Raw genomic sequence first — 17,543 nt, 5'->3', positions numbered from 1 at the left:
CAAGGGGTCACTGACTTATGGCATGAAGCTGAACTCAGAATCAGAACAGAATGACCTCAGCAGCACTCTAGGAAGCCAATCTGATATATTCAACACTTGCTGTCTGCAGAGATGCTGAGAAGTGCTTTGCCAATTCTGTTTGATGTGTTATGAGTTATGCTTAGAGTTATGATGCCCACAAGCTGCTGTCATTTGAGGTGCATTAGTGCTGGAGGACAGGTGGAGTTTAGCAAGTAAATATGGTTGTAGCCATATTATCAACAAGGATAATGGAGTTGAGCCTGTGCAGACTTTGCTAAGATGTTGTGTATACATTTGGCTGTCAGCTGGGCCATGCACTGGACTGACCAAGTATTTTTTCTTTAACTGGAATAAAAAAATTTAAATGTTTTCAAGAATAACACGCTTCATGTGATGTTTTATGGTTTATTGTTTAAAAAATTAATGATATAGAAGTCTATTTTGGTCATGACATCAGTATGGTAAAAAATTAAATACTGGAATTAATTAAAAAAATTAAATACATGGAACAGGATAATCACAACATGATTATACAACAAATTTAATTTATATATCCAAAATGTATTAATTTTATGAGATACAATCTAGTAGTTCCTTTCTGTGATATGAAAAATATTTTGTAAAAGGGTGCTATCTGTTGTAGTTACTGATTCTTATTTTCACTTCTTATATATATATTCCTGTTAGATCATATAGAAAATTGGTCATTGTTAGTATGGCATACTCCCTTGTGTAACCCTTTTCTTTGACACGCCACCCAGCACAATATCCTTAGATTCAGCCTTAACCTTTAGGTCCTTATATGTATTGACACCCACAGTATAAGCTGTGCAATGACTGATAAATTATTTTTGCTTTATACACACTACTCCAGTGTGACATTTATTTCTGTGTTCCTTTCAATAAAAAATAATCACATCATTGTGGTACAAAGTTTCTTCAACAAAATTCCCTTGCTAAACAAGAGAATTCATTCTAAAAATGTGGATGTTGGCAGCTGTCCCTAAACATTGTCAATTCACATCAGAGTGTAACTGGCAAACTGTCAAGACTACTGCAGCTACACATTCTTCTGTTTGAAAATGTGTGAAGATGATCACTGTAGATCATTGAGGCACCTCTATCACTGCAGATCAAACTGCCACTGATTTTACCCCTGATTTCCACTACCTGAATGCACAGACTTTCATTCTTAAAAGGAATGAACTGAAATAAAATGCTATTTGAAAATAATTATTGCTCATACTCTGGGGAGCTCAGATTAGATTTTAGGACATTCTCATTTACAAACAGTCTATCTATTTTTCTATTTTTATTTTTCACTATCTCAGGAAATTGCCTATGTTTATAAATGCTTACAGCTGATGTCTGTCATGAACTGAAACAAAAAAGGGGTCAATCTGACATTTTAGAACTTGAAAGTTGTACAATGGATAAGATAATGTTGTCTTGACATCATGCTCAGAACAAAGAAACAGTAACCTCCCCAAGAAGCAAGAAACCTCCAGCATACACTTCCAAAAGGGCTCAGTAACTGGCAAAAGTGGCACAGTGACTTCTGTTGAGCTGTAACTCACAACCGCAAGGGCCTCTGTGAATTATGACTGCAATCTGAAGCATTAGTGCCTTTAATCTCATGAAAAAGCCTTAGCAGCACGCAGCCCATTGTCTGAAATAAGATAACCCAGCGCAACCTGGTTTTATGTGATAAAGGAGCCCTGACAAACAGAAACACAAGGTGTTACCTTTTTTGGCACATGTATGAAAAGCATGTGCAACGCACAATTATAAGTCAAGGTGAATCCCTGTGTAAAAGGACTGGGAAAAGTGAAATATATACTGGCGAGTGTGATGAATAATTAGGATCTTCTGAGTCTACTATATGGCACTTCTATTAACACTTATAATCATATCCATATTCTGCTATACAGTATCCATACGATGAGGGGTGGTGCCTGTGGTAGATTATGTTATATAGTTGTGCCTATAGTATTTGATTTGCTCCCCTGATAAGCCTTGTAATCCTGGAAATCCCTGCATTGTCATTTTAGTCACTCACTGGGAAGAGGTTGAGTTTTGTTAGAAGTTACAAGAGGTGGGTGTGGATTGTTTTACTTAGCCTTTATTGTTCTGCCAGTTCTGCCAGAGATTAAATCAAACAATATCACATGTGATATTGCTTTTATACAACAGTTCCACAAGTGCCATTTATTAGTTAACACTAATAATCTACAATATGTTATGATTTGTTTGTTTATTTACTAATTTATTTGGTTCTGTCAACACAAATAGCTCCGCAAATGGACTGGTACTGAACTGTCACCAAACAACACAAACATTTTCCCATAGGTTGCTACTTTGTGGAGGTTTATGTTACCACAGGCCGGCTACTTTTATAATGTACATTTATCTGCATGTTCCCATTTATTGTGCAAACAGAAAAATATGAGTCTGTTGACAAATCATTTGATGACGTGACTCTGATGAGATAACAGCAAATGTTACAATCTAAGATAGATAACAATTGTAATTAAGGGTTAATAAAATGCACTTGTAAAGCAGAGTACCATTATACTCTATATCAGCACTCATGAAATCTCTATCGTCTAATCAAAGAACTAACTGTTCTATAATAAACAATATCATTGGATTTTAATGTTGAGCTGAGTTTTGGTCTGTCTTGTTCTTGTTACTTTTACTTAATTTTCACAATAATACACACAACCATTTACATGGAACTCCAATTTCATTGTGCCAACCCTTCCGTTTTTGCACAATAAAAGATGTCTAAAAATGACCGCAACACACATTCCAAAGTCATAAAAAATATGTGATTGCGCTGGAAGTGACAGAGTGTACCTGGAGTCTCATTCAACCTCTTTCTTGATATTCTGCTGGAGATGCTTCCGAATTGACCTGTAAGAGGATAGAAACTGTCTGGGGGTTTATGAAACAGCCAGTGATAGAATGCATGTGTACATGTGTTTTGTATGAGAGAGAGATCGCAAGAGAGAGATGTAGAGAGATCTGGCTGCTTGCCCAGATTTTGGATATATAGCCTTAATGTTTAGCAGACACATTTAGGCCAAGATTTGCCACAACATGACAACAAATATGCCATGACAAGATTGGTTCATTTAGGCCAAGGCTAAATCTGATCCTGGCATTTCATCAGCATTTCTCCTGTGATATTTTATAGTGACACTTAATAAGGCTTGTAGAAATACAACCACCCAGAACCTTCAACTTCCCAAGAATCATTTTATATAATGTGAATGGTTAGTGGCTTTCATGGCTATGCAGAGACAATGGAAAGACCGTAGGTCCACCAAAAGCTTTAATCAGCTACTTTGGGTGGACCCACTTGCACATGAAAGCAGTAATTTAAATATTCAATCCATTAACTGCTTTATAGTTATGCAATTGTCTCCCCTCTATGATCACCACATCTGTCAGAGCATTTTCCCCTAGTCCTGTCTGAAGCAGAGCAGAGCCCTGATCGATGCTATTGTTTTTTGGGCAGGCTTTAGCAAGTGATTGCTGTCTCTTTACACGCTTCTCAGAAAAGACATGTTCTTTGTCTTGTGTTACTCAAAGGTGGTTCTGTGTGCTAAAACAACATCTTGACCTTTCAGCGATGCTGCCACACTGAAAAACAGAAGGCCAAGAAAAAAACAGCTTCTATTCTTAGACTCTCTGGCACTCTAAGTGCTTGCTGATACTTTGCTGACTGCAGTATTTCCTACACCTTTCCAACTGAGAGGCTCCTGAACTTGCAGCACCTCTGTCAATTAATCAATTGCATAACAAGAGTTCATCCACTCTATAATTGAGGGAGATACCCCCTCTAATCATTAACGCTCATCATTACAAAGACCATTAGTGTAAGCTGATGAAAAATTACTATTGGTCCTGATCAAACAAGGTTTCATAGACTTTAATGAGCACAGCAGACGCAAGGCTACACTGGGGGTCTGCAGCCTTTTGTAGTGCTTTTATTTTTAGGACTCATGTAAGGTGGTGCATGACCACCATGTGCATTGTAAGCTGTTGCCTTGGAAACAGGAGAAGCCATAGCACTGGCTGTGCAATGTTGCATCATTCATTGTTATAGCTTTCAAGAAAGCCCAGGTTGAGGAAATCATACATTCAAGCTTTAATGCATGCTTTCATACTAGTGCATAGTCCCAAAAAGCATTTGGAAATGGATGACAAACAGTGGCCACTGCATCCTCCTTAAGCCCAGAACGCAAGAAGAAATTCTGAATATTGCAGCTAAGAAACCAATTTGTCAGTAGATCCAAATTTGGAAGACATTTCATGCCATGTCTGGTGTTCTTTGCAGTGATGACCAGTCTTACCTAAGCATTTCATTATTCACTGCTGATTTCCAGATATTTGTCACCTGGGATGCCCTACAGTGCTCCTTGCAGTCATAAGCACAGTTGCCCAATGAAATTCATTCAAACCAAGCTTCATTCAGCTAACTGACCTCTGGAAAGAAAAGGTGATCACAGCAGAGTACAGCTAGAACAGAGATAACCATTCTCAGGTCAGTTCAACTTCACAATCTCTTACCCTCTTTTGTACCAGGCCACATTTAAAGTGAATAAAAGTAAGAGGTAACTTGGCATCATTTGGTAGCAAGATTTGTTAACCACTAGACTGATTAAACTGTGCTTTATGTGCAATTATTTCTGAGGATACAAAGCACTCAAATAATCAGAATTTTTTGATGTTCATATTGTCTTCTATATTAAAGCAATTAAAATGTTGGTGGACTGATTCCATTTTCCAGCACAGTAATTTAGCCTTTATGTACTTATTCATGTGGAGCCAGACTATGATAAATCTCTCTCTCACACACTCACTCACTCACACACTCACTCACACACACACACACACACACACACACACACACACACACACACACACACACACACACACACACACACACACACACACACACACACACACACACACACACACACACACACACCCCACATAGCAAGTCATATGATACAGGACAAAAAAAGGTGCAGTAATTTTCTAATATGCAGTGTGAAGCACACTCTACGTTACCATGAACATCACAATTCCCCCTACAATTTTTTGCAATTTAAAAAAATATGCTGGGTGAAGTGATGTGTAACTCTGGACACATGATTCAAAGTAAACAATGCTTCGTCATGCTTCTCCACACCAGCCACTCCCCCACAGCAAGGGATGTTGGTGGCAGGGGACAAAAAAACCAGAGTGGTTTAACTAAATCCTTCTAATTGAACAGAATATACCACAGCAAAATTCGATGAAAGATGCAGTTCTTTTATTACAGCTCTTTTACACATGTCCATATTGAGAAACATGTCATTTTAAGTCTGCTGGCCTTAATATTTTATACATGGATGCAGCAGCTGGGAAGAGAATGTTTTTGTCAGTTGCTCTTCAGTTGTCCAGAGAGTACAGACAGCACATACCCTGGAACAAATGCAATTTCCCTCTTCATTAAAATGATTGTTTTTTTTTTATTATTATTATGCCAGAAATGGTTTCCAGCAACATGCTTTCCTTTCTCAAAACTGTGTTTGGACCACTCAAGGACCTATATTCACCCATTCCTCAGGCTATTTAAGTCTTTTTTTTTTCATAATCTTAATGCATATTCCATATGCAGGTTGTCAAGGTTCAGATGGCTTCCTGGACAGCAAAATGAAGGTTAAATGCACATTTATAATCAGTATGGAATAATGCATTCCATTTTGTGATTAGCGATAGACGTGGTTATTTTTACTCCATCCAGATTAATGAGGTCCATATTCTTATTGGTCCAGTTTCCCTAGAATGTTTGCATTTCTCCAGATTATTTGTCTTTGTATTGCTAATCCTAGCAAGCATTGTTATTATTACAAACTCAGCCTGTATTTAATCATCTTTTTTATTCATTTAGTCTTTTAATCATCTTTTCTTATACAGACACATACATAATAAGAGATGTGCAAAATGTATGATGTATAGTCCATGTATCATATCCAAGAGCCTTTTATCCCTTTTAATGCCTTTTAAAAATCTTTTTTCCAGTGGCATATCAGAGTGTGATTCCTGCTATGCCAAAAGTATTATTACATATTTTTTCCTTTGGCTAGTTTCTGTTCCCATCTCTCCAGACTGCAAGCGTCCTGTGCTGTCCCATTTCTCTTTCATATTCTCTCTCTCTCTCCTGCCCTCTCTCTCCCTCCAATAATAGCATACTTCCTGTGGCTCCTGTAGTTCCATTACTAACTGTAACGCTCTCTGAGATCCTAATCATGCTGTATCAAGTGTAGGTAGACACGAAAGCAAAGGGACCCAGTAAATTTTCATATGGTAGTTTACACCAAGATTTGTTTGGAGATCTGTTTTCTGTTGTGATATGTGGAACTGATATTAGCTTTTGATGAATTGCTATAAAGAAATATTATGAACCCATAGAGGGGTGTCATCATTTTTATTTGAAATATGAATGGATGCTGAGGAACACAAAGGTGGGAATACATGTGTAGGTTAAGTCAGGTTACAGTGTGATAAATCACTCCCACCGTCATTTAAACATGCTTTTCTAACCATAGTTTACTATACCATGTAATGGACACCTGAGTCTTAAGGTGGACCCCTAAAGCTACCAGTAAAATGACACTCATGAGTTAGGTGATGTTTCAGCAAGGTCCCTCGCTGTCTCTTGCAGACTCCTCTGCGGTGACTCTGCGGCGGCGCACTGGCTCAGATGAAACCACGTTTCCCCTTTACCCTTCAGGCGTACGGCGTGGCTGGTTCTTTCTGTCACCTGGAATGGACCTGTCCACCTCGGCTCACTCCATTTTCTCTTGATGACTCTCAGCAGCACCCAGTCCCTAACGGGTATCGTCTGGGTTTGTCTGCTCCCTGTCCGGTCCCCCTCCTGCGTGGAGAAAGCTGAAACGATACTTTGCAATTCATTAAAGTATGATGTGTGTGTGAGATGTCTTTGTTTTCTCATTTATTGTTAAGGGTCCCTGGGGTCCTGGAAGTCCTCGACCTGTCTGCAATTCAAAAGGGGTAAAACCAGTTGTTGCATTTACTGAACATCTCATTTGCATTAATGCCAAAGGGAAGGTGTCAACCAAATTTAATTTTGTCTGTGCACAGACAAAATTAAATTAATTTTGTCTGTGCACAGATTTTGGCCACGTACGTGTACCCCTGTGCTGAGTCCACCATGTCTGTGTAGTCAATTACTATCTCTTCCCCTGGTGTTAATGACAACGGATACTTACCGGGTGCCACCTTAATTGCAGGTTTGGGATTGTACTGTTGACATACTCTACATGTCCCCTGCACTTTTGAGGAGAGACCACAGGTTCTCAATGGGACTAAGATCTGGGGAGTTTCCTGGCCATGGACCAAAAATGTCAATGTTTTGTTCACCGAGCCACTTGGTTATCATCATTTTGGCCTTGTGACATGGTGCTCTGGAAAAAGCATCCCACTAGCAAGTCTGGGTTTGACATCCTAAGACGGCGGCTTCGTAGCTAGCAAGCTATAGCGCCAACTAGCTACTGAAACTCTGCATTTCCATACAATTATGTCGCTATTAACAAGATAGCGAAGATTAATTAGCTACTTTGTTTCATTCTTTGGAAAGGTGCCATTTATAGTGATATAGATGGCTACTTATGTGGTGTTGCTTAAACGTACAGGTTTGATGGTATAGATTGACTTTTGCTAGCTAATATAGAGCTAACTAGCGAGCTAATAGAAATAGCTAGCTAGCAGAAAACGTTCGCCATTAGCGATCACAAAACCAGGTACAACTAGGAAACTCATTGCGCTCCATTGGTTGCCCGAACAGTTACATTTCTAACAGTGATTTAATATCGGTACTTACTTAATACTTTTGTTGTTTTTATTAATTTAACTGGTGGAGTTTCTGTCAGCCACGACCCTCATGTTTCTCCAGTGGTGGTGTTCATCTCTGCCCATCTGAATTATTGCATTTAACTACTTGTTGTTTCACGTTGACATTTTTTTTTATTATCGGGGACACTGCGTGTATATAAGCAGATATGATTTCTTTTCCGCCATCTGTTTCCATCTTCTTGTTGTCCATGATTTTTCTTCAAAAGAGTGGACATATTCCAGTTAGCTAGACTCTCTCTCCAGATACCGTTTTAGACAGATAAACGTCGGCTGGCCCTAAATGATGGCTTTGGCTCAACGTCCACGATAAAGCGTCAAACTATTGGCTGTGGAAAAACAACCAGTTTAAGACAAGACATGCGGTGCGTAAAGATACGAAAGAGCTTAAACGTACCGCTTGTCTAAACAGACTTTTGGGGGATATGAATAAGCATAAAACGGACAAGTAAGACACATGAAAATGACCATTGCCAGAGTGAAGGACAACTGATATTCAAGTCAATTATATTTAAAGGTATTTCAACGCAGACGTCGCCCCTGTGTGGCGAACTGTGTTAACCCTGAGTGACCGTGTTAATAGAGTTATGGTTACTGCACAATATTTTATCTTTTTAACCTATCGTCCTTCTTTTTTAAACAAAGTAAAAGCGCATATGAAAAATCTACATATGCTTTCTACTTTATATATATAAATTATATTGGCTGTGGAACCAAAGTATTAATCAATCTTTTTTCTGGAAAGCCCAGTAATATGAAGGCAACCTAGCTTTAGGAGGCTCAGTGAATGTTTACTTTGCATTTCTTGACTGACAGGAGAGCATAATCTCTCCTGTCTTGGACAATAAAGCATTCGTGTGAGTATTACTGAAAAACACTAACCATAAGAGAAAAAAGCATATTTTTTTCAATTGTTGTGTCCTGTGTTCGTTTGATCCATAAGACAAGCTTCCACTGTTGACAGCATTTGACCTCACCCTCAACCACTCTCCTCCGACCCACAAAGCGGCCAATGTTCTGGACCTGATCTTCACCTGTACCACCACAACATCGGACATCAGTCACCCCCCTCCACCTCTCGGACCATCACTTTCTATCCTTCTCTCTCTCCCTTCCTTCTCTTTCCATCCTGTCCTCTCCAACATGTTCCTCCTTCCTCCATCACAATCTGCACTCCATAACTCCCTCTTCCCTTACTTCTACTGTTTTGTCCACCCTTCCTCACCCTGACTCTCTGTCTTCTCTCTCTTTGGATACAGTTACAAATTCTTTCATTTCTACACTCTCCTCGTTAATGAATCTTCTGTGCCCTCTCTCCTCTAGACTTGCTAAGTCCTCCCCACCTGCCCGCTGGCTAACAGAAAAACTTCGCTGCCACAGGAGAGAACGAAGGACTGCAGAGAGGCGGTGGAGGAAATCTCACGTAGATTCAGACCTCAGCTCATACAAGTCTCTCCTTTCCAAGTTCTCACTGGAAGTAACATCTGCAAAGTCATCCTACTACAGAGAGAATTTCAAATCATCAGCATCTGATCCACGCAAGCTCTTCACTATTTTTTCTTCTCTCCTTAATCCTCCCCCTCCCCCTCCTTCCTCTTACTCTTACTCTGGAGGATTTTATCACCTTCTTTGAGGAGAAGGTTGCAGCAATCCGCCAGTCCTTTTCCTCTGTGCCCACTCTTCCAACCAACATATATTCCCCAACATCCAACTCTCTGACCTATTTTTCTCCTCTTTCCTCAGATTAAATTCTTCAACTCCTCACTTCCTGCAATCTGACTACATGTCTGCTGGATCCTCTGTTCCAGACAATCGCAAGAGATCTGCTTCCTTTCATCTCTTTCATCATCAACAACTCCTTATCTTCTGGATGCGTGCCTACTGCATTCAAAACCGCCAGGGTGGTACCAATCCTCAAGAAGGCCACACTTGACAGCTTCAGTGTTACCAACTACAGACTGGTATCACTTCTCTCTTTTCTCTCAAAAGCCCTTTAAAGCAGTTTATAATCAATTCTTTTTTTCACCCAGAACCAGCTGCATGATCCCAACCAGTCTGGCTACAAACCGGCACAGGTGACATGGAGAGGATCCACATCCAAACCATGTAGACTCTCCACTGGTGTTCCACAAGGCTCAGTATTAGGCCCCCTTCTCTTCTCTTTGTATACTCATTATCTTGGTGATGTAACATCTTCTCATGGTTTCTCCTACCACTGCTATGCTGATAACACTCAATTATTTCTTTCTTTTCCACCCTCTGACATGCAGGTCTCCAGATGTATCTCAGCATGTTTGACTGACATTGCGTCATGGATGATAGCCCACCACTTGAAGCTCAACCCCAGTAAAACCGAGCTTCTGTTCATCCCAGGTACTCCCAACCCTTACCATGACCTCACTGTTTCCTTTGAGAACTCCCTAGTATCACCATTCGAAGCTGCCTGTAGCCTGGGCGTAACTTTGGACAACCAGTTGTCGTTTTGAACTCGTTTCTAATCTAACCCGGTCTTGGAGATTCCTCCTTTGTAACATATGATGGATTCGACCCTTTCTCTCACAGGAAGCTACCCAGGTGCTTGTGCAGTCTCTTGTGATCTCAAAGCCAGACTACTGCAACTTGCTACTTGCTGGTCTTCCTCTAAGAGCCATCAAAGCTCTACAAGTTGTCCAGAATGCAGCAGCACGACTGGTCTTCAATCTTCCGAAGTTCACACATTACGCCACTGCTGCGCTTTCTTCACTGGCTTCCTGTAGCTGCACGCATCAGATTTAAAACCTTGATGCTTGCCTACAAAGCCAAAAATCGACCAGCCCCTTCATACATGAGGTCAATGGTCAAAGCCCAATCTATACCTCGAGTAATTCGAACCTCAAGTACGGCTCGGCTTGAAATACCTTGCTTCAGGTCTCATGGATGACAAGCATCGAGACTATTTTCTGTCTTGGCTCCAAGATGGTGGCATGAACTCCCACTTCCTGTCCGGACAGCAGAGTCCCTTGCAGTCTTCAAATGCAGACTGAAGACCCATCTATTTGCAGAATATTTAAAGGACAACTGACACTGCTCCCATATTGACTGACTAAATTAATACTTTTTGTAGGGTATTGTTTATGTTGTTTAACAAACTCTAGCACTTATTGTTTATAGCACTTATCATTGTTTAAGATAGACCTTATGTATTTTGTACTTCTAGTTATTAGCATTCATCCCTGTATTCTACAGTATTCTAGTTCATTGGTATGTCTGATTCTAAACTACTGTACTGTACTTGGATATATTCTATGAGTAAATGACAAAGCACTTTTGTAAGTTGCTCTGGATAAGAGCGTCTGCTAAATGCCGTAAATGTAAATGTGTGTGTGTGTGTGTGTGTGTGTGTGTGTGTGTGTGTGTGTGTGTGTGTTCCATTCTAGATCCACTTCTAGATTCCATTACAGAGTTTCATGTTTGCAGAAAATCAGGAGACAAGACTCTGCCCACCCTGAGGAGAAATAAAAGAGGGAAGAAGCTAGAGGAAGAGAGAGATGTTCTCTTGAGTTGTTTGTTAGCAGTGTTGATGGTTGGCTTAGTGTATGACTTTGCTTCCCATGTTGACTTTGCACTAGCAGTTTGTTTTTGCCGTTGTGTATTTGTATATGTTCCACTTTGTTCCCTTTGTTGTGTTTCACTGGTAAGTAGGAAGTGACTGCCATTTTGTTTGGGGGGTGGGTTTGTGTGTTTTCCACGTAGTGTAGTTGTATGTGTATTTTTCTTTTGTCTGTTTAGGTTTAGTGAGTTATTTTGGCCTGTGTCACTCCTGACGTTATAATCCAGTGTTACACTGTCTCTTATATATATATATATATATATATATATATATATATATATAAATATATAAATATCATACTGTCTATTGTACAATACACTGTATATCATTGAACTGTTTTGGTTTGTCGCTGTCTGACTTCATTTCCACCATTCCACTTGATTTGTGGTTTTTATCACATTTCCTCTTACGACCTGGAGCCTTAAATGTTGTCACAATTTTCATTAATAATTTTACAATAAGCATTTAATTATGCTTTAATTGGGGTGCATGTACATAAAGCTTCTCAATGCTTATCTAGGATTTGTTTGTCAGTGTTGTAGATGAGACAAAAATATCACCTTAGGTTAGCACTCATGCTTTGAGAAGCTTTAAGAATATAGGCCTAGATTTAGTAAAATTAAAGTTTAGTTAAGCCTCTTTTCCTGTAAACATTCTTTTAGTTACCTCAACACCACCTATTTTTCACACACATACTGTTAGCTTTAGTCTTTGAGCAAGTAGTATACTCTAGTATCTGAAACAACAGAAAGGACAAAACAATATGAGCTGAAAACAGAAGAAAATGGAAATATAATGCTCTGTAAGTGTATGTAGCATTTAATATGAGAGTGCGCTGACCAAACATGCTGCAATGAACAGGTGATGCCTTTAGGATGTGCAGATTGTGGGGACATTCTGTTTCATTAGTTCTAATGGTTTTTTTTAAATACCTAAATTGTTATTACTTTTCTATCATTACTTTTGCACTGTTAGAATAGATCTGTATATATCTATGATAAACTGTGGACCTCCGTAATAGGCATGCTACAGCCCTAGCTACAAAATCTAGATAATTTTCTGGTGTCAGATGATCTAATCTGGTCAATGATGGTCAAGATAGTTGAAAAGCTGGACATCCAGGCAATAGATGTACTTTATGCTATTAAATCATCTGATTAAACTGGTAGACTAGCAAAAGCTACGTTTTGTTTCAGGTTTGATGGTTTAGCCACAATTTCCAACTGGACAGCAGGTCCAGCAGCATAAACAACTTGACCAAGCTATTCAACCAGTATGATTGAGCAGTTGGGTCATACTGGTCAAATCTCAATCTGATTATACTGGGCAACCAGTTTGGTCATTGGTTATGCTGGCCAACTATCTTGTTCTTATCTTATCTGAAGTGTAATGCTTATAGATACATACAAAACACTCTTAATTGTAGGTATTTATCCAGAAACCAGAGTTGTATTATGCAGCATCTCTTTAGATTGAATACTATTCTGTAAAATAGTAGGCAGGTATTTAGACAGAACCTGAATTGTGTTAAATGGGATTTATATCAGCGTTTGTAAGGCTGCGATATGTACAACCTAGCATAAATAAATACGCTAGAATGTATAGCACGAATAGCCAGCCATGATAAAACCATGGTAACCTAAAAACGTACTTTTCACTTGGTTGTTGTTGCTTCCCGCTGGTCTCATTGAAGTCCAATCGCCTCTGTGTCCTCTGGAAACAGCACTTCTGTTGTGTTGGGAATGGATTTGAAGCATTTTTGAAGTTGCATGTGTTTTCTGAATTTGCACCGGGTTGTGTTGTCATTTTGATGAATGTGCTTTATGTATTTGCATTGCGTTTGTGAAATGTATCGCAAGTGTTGTCATTTTGATGAATGTGCTTTATGTATTTGCAGCACGATGGGTCTTCCCTGCAACCGTAGTGGGTGTGGAGTGTGAATCAAGCTCCAACTTTGCTAAAATGAAAATGTAAATAAAACATTTTCTCTCTTGCACTTTATGTATGTTCTTTAGAAAGGCTCTTCGTTCGGCTCTACATTCCTTCACTTACACACAACCCCACACCTGTTCCACCTTCTAGCTTGCCAAATGAGAGTAGGGAGGATTGGGAACTTTCTGCTCACCTACCCGACAGGCAAACCTAAAAGCCACCCTGAAATCATGTGATGAGCGACCCCAGCCCTTAAATTCTGACTCGAGATACCCTAACACAAAATCGATTCCGGTTGAGTCTAAAATGAGAAACTCCAAAACCAGTGGCAATGCTTAACAAGTGCCTTTGACCTTGCTATTCAACCATGCCATCTGATGGACAGCAGTGGGGAAGTCATTTTACATTCTCAAAACCTAACCCCAACAACATATACAATGTGTCATCGCAGTGCTATTGAAAATCTTGGGATTATGAGTGAGTGAGCTCTCATAGAGCTCCTAAAATGATCCAGTTCAAGGGTGAACTGTGACCTGATCCTGAACTCAACTCAACAAACAGGTAACGGGGTCAGCATGGTCTACTTTGATGCCAGTTCGCTGTGTGTTATCATACTACCTGACCACAGAATGACATTTAGGCAAATCCAGTCTAGTTCAATGATTATTTAGGACACACTTCCCTTTCAGGAGTCCCAGTTTAGTGTTCCAAAATCCATGGCATTTCCCTTTTGGCTCTATTTAGTTGTTAATCAATTTTTTTTTCTCTTTCTAGTTTTGTGGTAGCTTGGTGGTTAAGGTAGTTGACTTGTAATCAGAAGATTGTGGTTTCAAGCACCACTGCTGCCAGGTTGCCACTGATGGGCCCCTGAGCAAGACCCTTAACCTTCAGTTGCTCAAGTTGTACTCAGTCATAATTGTAAGTTGCTTTGGATAGAAGCATCTGCAAATGTTATTTGTGGTTTTTCTACAACAATTACTATACCTATAGCTTCATTTTAGTTGGTTCCATATACTCAAGCCCTGTTTATTTACTATATATGTTTATTAACATTTAATTTACCATATAATGCAGGATTCACTTTCATTTTTATAATCCCTGCATACGTGATTAGGACTCTGACTAACCATAACCTGAGTGAGACTGAATTAATATAAAGCTTTTTTTAAAGTAATTACACTTCAATTATAATTAACATATTTCCCTACATTTAGCATGGTGCCCTGGTTAAAGGTATTTTGACAAATTTAAAACATACATTGCTACTATTTCAATCCACTAACAAAAAACTTGATCATCTTAGGGAGGACAAGATGCAACAATTTCTATCAAATGTTTCCAGATGATGAGAGTGTTTACAGTGAAATGCATCATACCTTGTGCAGTAGAAATATTAGACTTTATTTGAAGATTATGGCAAAACAGAGGCAGACTTCCCATGTTGTTCATATGTGTCACACTACTGTCAGATGAAACATTTGTAATAATGTATATACGAATTATACTGAGGGATGACTATGAACTTGACTTGGCATGAAAAACTAAAAGCACTGTTAATATTTACTGTAAATTATTAAGGTTCATTCACATATAAGAAATCATACATTTATTATAAAACTGAATGTTACTCAGCAATATGAATGATGAGGGTTTAATTTTAGGTGCCAAGTGTTGGGGCAGATAAGTGAGTTACATGTGAATGTGTTGGTCACGTGTGATGAACTTTGAAATCCAGGTTGCACCAGTGCCTGTGAATTTTTAAATAGTATTTTGCCAATATTATTCCAACCTTGAATGTAAATACTACCCTTACATGTTAAAAGTGAATGGATTATGCCAAGTAGTTTACTGCGCTGAGCTTATGGGGAGAGGGGTCAACGTGAAGCCCACAGCTGGCATGAGGTCCAACTGTTCCTCAGACACGCCAGGTGGAGGAGTGAAACGAAAGTGCTGCAGAAGAGTGGCGAAGAAGAGGAACAGCTCCATCCTGGCCAGACTCTCTCCCAGACACACCCTACGCCCTTAACAGACACACAGACAGACATTTAAAGTACAACATGAAATCTGGAGCACCAGATCAATGACAGAAAATGATTTCAGTGCACCTCCACAGAAGGGCATGAAGGCATCTCTCTTAATGAAGTGTCCCTACTCATCGAGGAAGTGTCCTGGATTAAAAGTGTAAGGGCTCTCCCACTCATTCTCATCCTTCAACACGGATGTCAAAAGAGCAAATACACAGGTTCCCTGCAAAGAATCACAGTTTTAGCTTAAGCAGGAAGCTAGTGACAGCTTTCTCTGGTATGACAACAGTGCAAAATTTAAATTTACGCAGCCATTTTGTCATGTCTTTGTTATATTTATAAACCAGCCAGTTTCAGCTCTCAGTCTCCTACGTACATTTAATAATTTTATCCTATGCATGCTTTTGTTGTATTGCTTTTAGACTCTTCTCAGTTAATCTAACAGCCTGACCTTCTTGATGAAGAAGCCTTGGAAGTTAATATCACAGGTAGTGGTGTGAGGGAGACTCATGGGTACTATGTCTGCCAGTCTCTGTGTCTCATGGATGACTGCATCTGTGTAAGGCAGGTTCTTGTGGTCATCCAGCACTGGCTGGCGGCCTCCAACCACCCTGTCAATCTCCTGTTGTACCTGATCTGGAGCACAACAGAAGATATTGTCTCGTGTTTTTAAGAAGACAAAAGCAATCAACTCTTTCAATATTACAATATAAACAAATACAAGAAGCAACCATGGTAAACCCTCAAACACCATCAAGCACCTCTTTGTCTTCCTCATTGGAGAAATGTCTTGGACACTGGATATTCACATTGCAGTTGGAATTCTTACCTTGTATGTGGGGGTACTTGGCCATTAAGCAGAATGCCCCAGTGGAGCGTTGTGCTGGTTGTCTCAGTACCAGCAGCAAACAGGTTGGAAACAGTTTGAAGGAGATTCTGTGCATGGAACAATGAGTTCTTTTTTCCAGCCTCCTAACCAATAATCAGAAGGGATCAATTAGTCAGCCAACATAAGAGACCACTTTCTTCCATCAGAGTACAACTGAGTAATACCAGGGATCATATAGAGAGATGTTTGAAAACCATCAAACCACTGGCTTTTTCCATACCAAGCCTAATCAGCTGGCCTAACAGTGAACCAATTCAACAAGCATGAAAAGGTTTTCTTAAGAAGTCCCATTTTATTTATATTTTTAAGGAACCAGTTTTGCTGTGCTAAAACCTATAAAGAAGCTTAAAATCATAAGGTTCCATTTATGCTTGCCAACTTAAGCCATTGTTTCATCCATGTTCATTTGTATGGTGGCCAGGAAGACCCAACATGCTGCAACTACATTAAACACATTCATCAAAACACATGTGCTACATTTCAGAAATGCAATGCAAATTCATGAATGTTATACAAATTCCAAAAACATTTTATTCAAAATGACAACATATGCTACATTTCAGAAATGCAGTGCAAATTCAAAAAACACATGCAACTTCAGAAATGCTACAAATCCAGTCACAACACAATGAAAGTGTTGTTTCAGGGGGACACAAAAAGGGGTTATTCAACCAAACAGCCAGTGAAAAGTAATTTATATTTGTGATTTCCAAAGTTTTGTCACTGGTGGTACAGAATGAACAATTGGCCTATTTGTGCTTTGCATTCTTGCACATGTTTGGTTGTAAAGAATGCAGCCTTAAAGAACACTGATAAAACAAAATCCCAACTAACAGAAATATAAACCTGATCCTGCCAGTTAATAACTAGCTAGATGCATTCAGAGTGTGTTACTATTTTAAACTCCAGTTCAGCCTAAAGAGATTCTGTCGAATACAACTAGGTTTCTGTCCATATACCTACTTTTAGAGCGTTATTGATTTCAAACCATATTTTGTATGTATGTAAAAACAACACACTTGAGATTAACTAGTAAGAATAAGACAATTGACAAGATGGTCACTGTAGCAGACCAGTTAAACTATCAAACCTGAACAAAAACATAGTGTATCCTGTAAATTAGTAACACACTCTGAAGGTAGCTAGCTAGCTAGCTAAC

The 17,543-nt window shown here is 39.3% G+C and overlaps 1 pseudogene; it reads right to left on the bottom strand.

The window, feature by feature from the left end:
* Positions 1–15,302: 15,302 nt before the first annotated feature.
* Positions 15,303–16,602, bottom strand: LOC145655510 (cytochrome P450 2K4-like; annotated as a pseudogene).
* Between the last annotated feature and the right edge of the window lie 941 nt (positions 16,603–17,543).

This window comes from Electrophorus electricus, unplaced genomic scaffold (genome assembly GCF_041902795.1).
Source record: "Electrophorus electricus isolate QZ-2024a unplaced genomic scaffold, ASM4190279v1 Scaffold27, whole genome shotgun sequence".
NCBI classification, from domain to species: Eukaryota; Metazoa; Chordata; class Actinopteri; order Gymnotiformes; family Gymnotidae; genus Electrophorus; species Electrophorus electricus.
This window is presented reverse-complemented; position numbering and strand designations above follow the sequence as displayed.